Source organism: Armigeres subalbatus, chromosome 1 (genome assembly GCF_024139115.2).
Source record: "Armigeres subalbatus isolate Guangzhou_Male chromosome 1, GZ_Asu_2, whole genome shotgun sequence".
NCBI lineage: Eukaryota > Metazoa > Arthropoda > Insecta > Diptera > Culicidae > Armigeres > Armigeres subalbatus.
Window position 1 is genome coordinate 156,154,025 of NC_085139.1, and position 10,201 is coordinate 156,164,225.

Here is a 10,201-nt window from a genome sequence, read left to right on the forward strand (position 1 = left end):
TGGTTGGTGTGTAAATTGTGTGAAGATCTCGGACAAACTCTTCAGTACGTTCTGATTCCTCCATGGACTATGCCATGGTGATGCACCTCATTCATGTTGTCTAAAATTGCGCTTGAAGGGTTGTTAATCGTAGTCAGATTTTAATTTTCCGATGGAAGTGATTATTGCAATGAATAAAGAAACGCGTAGTAGTATTTAAGCACTTTATTAACCAACTTTTACATTTGAATTTACTTCGATAACCGTTTGATTCTTGTTTGTTGCTTTTATCATGTTGTACCAGACAGGGTTCCATGTTTTAGGGGAATCTCCTCATATTAGGGTCCGCACGTTAAGTTTAGTACGTTAGGTATAAACATGTTAGGTCAATTCGCCTTCTCGTTATAGGCTGTTCTTTTGGCCATTTTACGCCTAACGTTATAACATTATGCCTATCGTCTATTATGCGTAATGTACTTATGCTTAACGTCTTTATGCCTAACGGAGTGTACCCCATATTTAGGATGCGATAGACTATTATAATGCTTGCGACCACAGCCCTCGATTTTGCATCCTTGGTCGGTCAGACTGACATTCATTGACCCGATGCTTTAAACAGTTATAACGATATAACATACTTGTGTTCATAAAAGCGTTCTTATTCTGGAACCGACTGTACTTGTAGATGACGTGTTCGGCTTGACAACACGGACACATGTCCTTAGCCGTTTGAATGAATGGCTTAGATGGCTGTTGTGATACCTTGTTACCAGCTACGTCGACATGTTGTTTCCCTGAAACCGTTGACTGCTGCTGTGCCCTTATTCCAATCAGCGCCTAATTCCGTTCACGCAAGACAAAATGATAAATAATAAAGAGTTTTTGTCTAAAAACATCAGAAAAATATCCTTGTACTTTTATATGGTTATGTATGCATGAAATGAAATGAAAACCAGCGTCATTTTTAGCGATTAATAGTGAAAATTTAAACAAAATTTGTTGGTGGTCCCTACGAGCGCCATTTTGACTGTTTTCGTTAACCCACTTGCTAAGATCGTCTGTCATAATATTTAAGCATTTTTAAGTGAAAATTTGCCCTGGATTTCAAACACAGCAGCATAACAAGACAAAACAGGTAACATTATAGCGTATTACCAAATTGTTGCCTGTATTTTCCCGATAGAAAATGCTGAAAAGTGAAAAATATTTTGACCGGAATAAGGGTACATCTTAATCTACTCGTTCCTTATTCCGATCATTGGGTTTGGAGGATGGATTCCGAAAGTTCCTTGTTTGAGAATATAATCTATGAGCAAGACAAGGTACATCGTACATGAAGCCATATGAATGGTGAACATTTGAAATTCTATCCCGCAAGCAAGCAGACCGAAAGGAATTCCGTTAACGACTCTACTCGAAAAAATTATAGGACCTTTTTCAACTCGTGCCGGGAAAATACAGTTTTTTCAGTTAATGATTTAATGATGAATTATAAAGTGAATGCTGGATAATGGGTTTCCGGAGAATACGGACAGTTTTAAACAGCACAATCCATAATTGCGGCATAAATTTGTTGTTATGTATTCGATTCTGAATAAATTGACTCAGTGTTGAATTATCGTTTGATTGTCTCAGATGTTCTTCCCTTTTCTCTTATTTGCAAAATTATATATGGTGAATCACAAATTACTTTCTATTTGGGTTAAAATCTTTCAACAAACATTCCGTTTTCTTTCATTAATCATATTATTTTTATCTGGCAACCATAAACTGGATCAGACGGAAACGAGATGATTGTCATTCGCAGCACTTCAAGCAGCGGCAAAGAAATCGAATGACGATCATCCGAAGCACGAATGATTTTCGTTAAGGGGCCCGAACAAAGCAAGATTCAGTTGCTGGTAGGATGATGTTTTGGTTCGGTGTACTTCCGTTTTATGTAAAAGAGAAAATAAAATATTCACTCGTTCCCAGCTCGAAGTAACACGCGTTTGCTTAACTTCTCCGAACCCCTACTTCCAAGTGAATTCTACTCCAACAGGTTATGTGCTCAGCCTTGGGGCCAAGGGAAGCGAAAAATCGCGTGTAATAAGAAAATGGATGTTTCGAAGGTGAACGTAATCCGATTGAATAATCGGAATTACAGATCGTGGTCGTTTAAAGTGCAAATGTTAATGCGTCGCGAAGGAACGTGGTGTTATGTTGATCCGGGTGTCCCACCGAATCCTGCTACACAAGATTGGCAAGATGGAGACTCTAAAGCGAGGGCAACCATTGCGTTGCTAGTGGAGGACAACCAGCATAATTTGATAATGACGAAAACGACGGCGAAAGGCACATGGGATGCCTTGAAAGCTCACCATCAGAAGGCAACGCTAACTGGAAAAGTGTCGTTATTGAAGGAAATTTGTTGTTCAAGTTACAAAGAAGGTGACAGTATGGAGGAATTTCTTTATGAAATGGAAGAAATGTATTCGCGGTTGGAAAACTCTGGAGAGAAGCTATCGGAATATATGCAGGTGGCGATGATTCTTCGCAGTCTTCCTAAAGCTTTCGACGCTTTGACCACTGCATTGGAAAGCCGCTCCGATGCGGATCTTACGATGGAGCTTGTGAAATCAAAGCTCATCGATGAGAGTGAGAAGCTATACGGTGAGAAAACAGCGGAGGAAAGGGTTCTCAAAGCGAGCAATGATGTGAAAGCATTGATATGCTATTTTTGTGGAAAACGGGCCACAAAAAGTGGAGCTGTAAGGACTTTTTGAGGCAAAAAGGGAATAAGGAAAACGGGAGCGGAAAGCACATGCCGAGGGCGGAACAGAAAGTGAGAAAAGTGCGCGAAACGGACGCTCATGAGTTTACGTTTATGGTGCGGGGAAAAAGTTACACTCGGCTTCGTTCGCGTTCATGGTTGATCGACTCTGGTGCAACGTCCCATATGTGCAGTGACAAATCATTTTGACGTAGGACTTACGTCTTTCTTTACTATACTGGGTGTCATTTAGATTTTTGGAAATCGAGAGCGTTAAGCCCCAAACGCAATACAACGGAACGGCGACGGAAACGGCAAATTTGACAGAAAATATATGGGCTAACTGTCAAATTTTCCGTTTCCGTCGCCGTTCCGTTGTATTGCGTTTGGGGCTTTACGCTGAAAGGGAAGATTTCGAACGTTACTAGCGCCTTTATCTTTCGATGGATTTTTAAGATTTATATATCAATCGACTCGGACACTCTCCAGCAATTTGGCTATTTTAATGAAACTTAACAATATTAACGATGAGCTATTGAAAACTTCAATTTTTGCAAAGCCAGCAAAAATTTCATATGTATCCAATCCCGTCTATTCCTAACACGGACATCAGAATGCGGTATGTCATGGACCTTCGGGTCCACCACAAGATTTTCTTTGTGTATAAAAGAAGTAGTGCCTGCCGTGTGCGAGTCATTACAATTGGTGACAGCAGCGCGTACTGACGTGCATTTTGCTCGCGCATTTATCGTTTCGTTCGTTCGTTCGTTGTGTTAACCTACGCAGCATGCAGTCGCCTTGATTGCGCAAGGGTTTTGTCAAAAATACGGCTCTGACTATGACCTGGTATTCGCACCCGTAGTGAAACAGACAACATTTCGAACTATGTTGACCTTGGCCTCAGCAAGAAAAATGTTGACCAAACACATCGATATAAAAACTGCATATCTATACGGACAGCTTCAGGAGGAGATTTATATGCGACAGCCTCCTGGCTATGAAATTGGGAATAAAAATAATGTTTGCAAATTACGACGCAGCTTATACGGGCTTAAGCAAGCCGCCCGTGTTTGGAATGAACGGATTGATGGAGTTCTGAAGGCCATGGGATTTAACCAATCGCAAGCTGATCCGTGTCTCTATATAAAAGAAACTGCAGGTATGTACGTTTTCCTACTAATTTACGTCGACGATATAATTGTTATATGCTCCACGGAGGCGGAATTTGTGGATATAGCTGAGGCCCTTAACGGTCAATTCAAGATCACTATAATGGGAGATTTGAAGTTCTTTCTCGGAATCCAAATCCGTTTGATATCCGGGCAGTATCGTATTAATCAAAGAACGTATCTGAACCGCCTGGTTGAAAAATTCGGAATGAGTGACGCCAAAATATCCAAAGTTCCAATGGATCCCGGCTTTCTCCAACAAAAGGAGGAGAACAGTAAAAGACTTGAAACCGTTGAGCAGTACCAAAGTCTTATTGGGGCTTTGTTGTACGTAGCCGTGAGTACAAGACCGGATATTTCTATTGCCACCTCGATTTTAGGACGACGGGTCAAAGCGCCAACCGAAGCCGACTGGAATGAAGCGAAGCGTATATTGCGCTATCTCAAGCATACGATTGATTTTGAACTTTGCCTTGGCTCTGACAATACGCAATTCGAATGCTATGTGGATGCTGACTGGGCAGGTGATGTGTCCGACCGTAAATCAAGTTCAGGATATCTCTTCAAATTCCATGGCGGTGTGATCGGATGGTCATGCCGCAAGCAAAAATGCGTTGCCCTCTCAAGCACCGAAGCAGAATATATTGCGTTGGCGGAGTGTCTCCAAGAAGTGCAGTGGATCAGAAAGCTTATGGACGATGTAGGAGAGCAACTGGATTACCCGATACCTGTGAAAGAAGATAATCAGAGTTGTATTGCTTTGACAAAAACAGATCGCAACGAGAAAAAATCAAAGCACATCGACACTAAATACAGTTTTGTGAGGGACCTAGTTCGGGAGAGGATTGTCAAACTGCAATACTGCCCCTCGGAACAAATGGAAGCGGATTTGCTTACTAAGCCGTTACAAGCGGTGAAACTGAAGAATCTCCGTAAGGCCATTGGGATCAAACCGATCAGTGTTGAGGAGGAGTGTTGAGCCAACCGGCTTGACAGTTTATCATATGCATCAAATTGGCAACACTTCACAGTTTGACATTTATATTCTACTTCCGTTTTATGTAAAAGAGAAAATAAAATATTCATTCAGTTTCGTTCCCAGCTCGAAGTAACACGCGTTTGCTTTAACTTCTCCGAACCCCTACTTCCAAGTATACTTCAACAGATGTTGCTGCGAGCGGATTGTATGTTGCAGGACGCGTCCTCGTCCCCGCAGGAATGAACTCTTTGTAATCAGGTATACGTCTCCTCTTGGAGCTTTTAGCTCCCACTGCTCTTGCGTTTCCTTGTCGAGATTTTAATAGAGCACATTCAACAGGATCAGTTCGCCTAATCCGTCGGCAGGATAATTGTAAAAGCGTCGACATGCTTAAAAAATGGTTCAACCAGTTGCGGAATTGACTTTCCTCGGTTGTCCTTGCTAACCCTTGCGCAATCAATATGAAACAGCACTTTTCACCTTGCGTTCCCGTTAACATTTCAAAAATGTTTCTTTTGATTATTTGGTTAAACACGTCAGTTGGTGTTTATCCTTCATTATGCTCAAACGTATTGACTCTTGGTCAATCACCGGATGTGACCATGTTGCTTCCGATTTAGCGGCAACCCAATCGTCGCATGAGCTTTTTGATCGTTGAATCGACCGATCAGCAGCCAACGCAGCCAACGCAAGCTTTGCACTAGACCTGTGCGCCGAAGTATTTGTGAACGGCGGCGGCGTAAGGCCATTTTTACACCGGTGGCGGCGGCGGCGGCGTGAATCGGCGTGAAGAATTTTGAGCTGAGGAAAAAATCACGCAGCAGGGCATTTCATGCTTTTTATGAATTTTAGGGTTTTTTTTTGTATAATTGCTAGCCTCAGTCAGACTGATGGGGGGAGCATTCTTATAGCTATGGCTTGTATCTCCACAGCAAAAGTTTACATTATATCCTGCACTAGGACATTTCCGTATCACAGCACATGAGTTCATTGGAAAGTACTTCGGATTTCGGATATAAATCCAGAAATTCGTGTTGAAATTCCTCAAGATATTCCTCAGAAAATTCGAGAAAGGAATTCTAAGAATTAATTTAAAATTTCCCTAATGAATTCCTTCAGAACTTCCACCAAGAATTCCTTTGAAAATTTATTAGGGTATTTCTTCAAAAGTTCCATCAGGAATTTCCTTCTACTTGAGGGATTTCTTCGGAAATGCCTTTACGGAGTCTTTTGGGAATTTCTTCAGTAATTCATTCGAAACTATTTTTAGGGATTCCTTTAAAAATTAGATACCCATGGAAAATCCTTCAAGAAGTTCTATATGAATACCTACGGACACTGTTTTAGGAATACATTCGAAAATCCATTTGGGAGAAAACCTTCAGAAATTTCTAATAGAAAATCTTCCAGTAATTCCTCAAAACATTTCTTCGGAAACTCTAGGAAGATATTTTTGGTATTCTTTCGAAATTTCCCTCTGGAATTTATTTGAAAAATTTCTTCAGGACTTCTTTTCTAATTTCTTATAGGAATCCCTTCGGATATTCCTTTAGCAACTCTTCCAGAAATTCCTGTAGACCTTCGAAAATTTCCTTTTAAATTACTTTAAGAATTATTTCGGGAATCTCTTCAGAATTTCTATTGGGAAATCTTCGGCAATGTTGTTTGTAAATTCCTTAATTTTTTTAAAGACGTTTTAGGTGTTTTTTTTATTTGAAAATAACTTGAACTCTCAAATACCTTTAGAAATTTCTCCAAATTCGAATTCTTTCCGGAACTATTCCTGGTTTACTGAAGTAATTTTCTAAATACTTCCTGGAGGAAGTTCCAAAAGAATTTCTTAAAATATTACAAATGCCTTTCCGGAGGGGTTTCTGAAGGAATCCCTGGATAAATGTCCAAATTAGTTCTTGGTGGCTTTTCTAAAGAAATGTTCGAAGAAATTCCTGAAGAAATTTCCGACTCAGTTGTTGAAGGAATAACCAAAAAAGAACCTGAAAAAATTTTCGATCAGAATTTTAAAATGAGTTTCTGAAGGAATTCTAAAAGTAATTTACGAGGGAAATTTAAATGGATTTTCCAAACCGCTATTGGAATTTACATAGAAATTCCTATATTTCTCCAGGAATTTCTTCAAAAACCCGGACACTAGTAAATCAAATTCAGTCCAGAAAAACTCCCAAAATATCGAGATTGCAGGGCTGGTAGCAACCAATGTCGTTCAAAATACTTTAGTGACCTCAGTGAACAGCGCTGACGAAAAAGGGACCAAATAGAGACTTTCAGTTACAGAAAAAGTGACCAAATAGTCATTTTCAGTTGAAGTGACAAAAATTGACTTTTACTGGTACTTATTTAATTATTTCTCAGACATAGGATTATATAGCAACGTTACAAAGAATTTTAGAAACTAACTTTCTTTATAAAACTTGTAAAAATGCATCCCACTTTAAAGTATATTCATGAAGGGAACTGTTCCGTTTTTCATTTCACTAAACATATATTCATCTCATCGCAAAACAAATAAATACAGCACAACTTCATTGTAACTTTTCACAAACATGTACAGTGACCGGCATTATAAAAAGCCCATTAGCCGTTTTTCATACAAAATGGTCGACTTTGGAGATCTAGTTCTCGATTGCGTGTGAACCAATTTCGCTGAAAATTTGACCAGAGCTCAGATATAACTTGAATTTTATCACACCTGAGTTTCGACCATATTGATTCATAGGGTAAAAAAATATTGCGGTAATACCAAAATGATTTTTTTGGCAAAAAATTATTTTTTAAATATCTTGAATTCTATAGGTCTTAAACTGATGACTTATTCAGCAAAAACGCGTATTTTGGCAATACAAAAAAGTTTGCGGAACATACTTGTATGAGTTGTAGTTTTCAAGATATTATAAAATCAATTTTTTGCCAAAAAAATCGTTTTTGTATTACCGCTATAATTTTTTACCCTATGAATTAATATGGTCGAAATTCAGGTATGGTAAAATTCAAGTTGTATCTGAGCTCTGGTCAAATTTTCAGCAAAATTGGTTCACACGCAATCGAGATCTAGATCTCCAAAGTTGACCATTTTGTATGAAAAACGGCAAGTGGGCTTTTTATTATGCAGGTCACTGTATGCTCACTGTTTAAAGATCAAAGAATCATTTCAAAATCTTTTTTTTTTGTTAATGACATGTCTGAACAAGCAGTTTGTTCGGAATATCATACGGTGTGTGTCAAATTCAAAATCATTAAACATTCTAAACATTCACGATTTTTAATATTTGAGTATCCAAAATTTATGCATTTTCAGTTTCAGATGTATATCATCTGAATATATTTTTAAAAAATCACAAGTATTGATACGTAATCAATAAACCGCCTCAAATCCCATTACCTCATTAAACACAGATGCAGATTTTAGTATTTCGATTCATTTTATGTTACAAAATTGTTATATTTATTTGTTACAAACAATGGAAAGCATGCATGTTTGCTTAAGGAATGCATTATTGACCTTTCGACCAACCCCTTGCTCACTTTCGGTTTCCTCGAAACACTGGAAAGTATATCTAAAATTGAAAATATTAATCTGAACGTAAACAGTTCAATTGATACGAAATGAAATTTAATAGTTTTTAAAAAACTTATAAAATCAACAAATCCCTGTGCGCATTCTGTTTGCATCACTTATAGTTTATAAACTATGACATGAAACTCTTTCAATAAATTATTGTCTAAAATCGCATAAGAGCACCAAGTTAAACGGTTGGCCAAGTTTAAAAGCGAAAATTAAGTCACGAAGAAGTTAATAAATTCTAACAATGAGCAATTTCTTCATTCTCCAGGGATTCCTTCAGAAAATCTTCCAGACGGAGATAAATTCCGAAATTCCTCAAGACTCTAAGAATTTTCTTCAGGTATTCCTTCAGAACTTCCTCCAGGACTACCTTCAGAAATTACTTCAGGAAAACCAAGCAATTTCTTTGGAAATTGTTTATCAGAATAAATCGAAACCGTTATTTTTAGAGCAATTCTGGCTATTTAAGTACAAGGGTGGTGAAGGAAACGTTCAATTTGGTGGGTCACGTGCCCCATCGTGTTCCAGCTTCGGAAGCCAAGTTACCATTATTGCTTTCTGTAGCCAATAAGATCTTGGATGATCTAACATTTAACACGCCAATGCGGGTAAAAGTGACAGAGATAGACAAACCAATCTGTTAAAGGTATAACATCTATTTAATTAATGCCTGATAGGTTGCCTTAGTCCGGCAGATGCAAACGATCTGCATACTGTGATTTTTGTGTTAGCCAATCATCGGCGTGAAATACGAAATTCGGCGGCGTCGAGCCAACCGGCGTATGGCGCGCCGCCGACACCTTGATCGGCGTCGGCGTACGTCAATAAGTGTCGGCGGCGGTTGCGTGGCGCGGCGGCGCACAGGTCTACTTTGCACCACCTGACAATACCCGTTCTCTCCATTTTACGACCTATTGAAAACGCAGATCCGTAACCTGTTGGAAGCATGTTAATGATGAAAAGACAACAATTCAAGTCGAGAGAACAATTGAAAGTGAATTTATTTTTCATTTTAAGTTTGAACAATTTGATGAATTAAAAAAACACAAAACAAGATTGCAACCAAGATTAATACACTACTAGGTGTTCCAATCTGCTAAATTTATGTAAGAGAAGAGGGCCGGTCTGCAATTTGGCATATTGGAACACCTAGTGGCTTATTCATCTTGATTGCAACTGTGATCCAGTGGTTCCAAACAATAATATTGTGATATATAAAGAAAAATGCACGCGTTTACGTTTTTTTTACTATTTTATTAGTTATAATGTTACCATTATTCACACTTAAATTAATTTTTAATATTAATTTGCATCAACATCCGCACTAAGAAATGTTGACTATAAATCATTTACTGTCGCTTCTTCCAGTCACGGCGTGTGTGTTCATTCTTTCGTACCCATCCCTCTGATGGCAGCAAGGTCCTTCTCTGGCCCCCAGTGGCCGACCCGTCAAGGTCAATGCGCCTGCAGTCCCCGAAAAGACATTCGCTGCCACAGAAAAATGGTTCCAGAAATGCGTTGCGTTCGGCCACCATCTCTTCCAATGAACAGTTTTCAGATGTTTCTCTTTTTTGATCCATAGCTAGCTTCAACATTTGTGTGTGTTTGTGTGGTTGAGGGGTTGTCACTCTACTATTTTTTTTTTCTTTGAAGCAATCGGATCTCATAAAATATAAAAAGAAAGGAAACGTTCATGCAGAGTTGTTTATACTATCCAAAAAACACGAAGAAAGTGTAGTTTA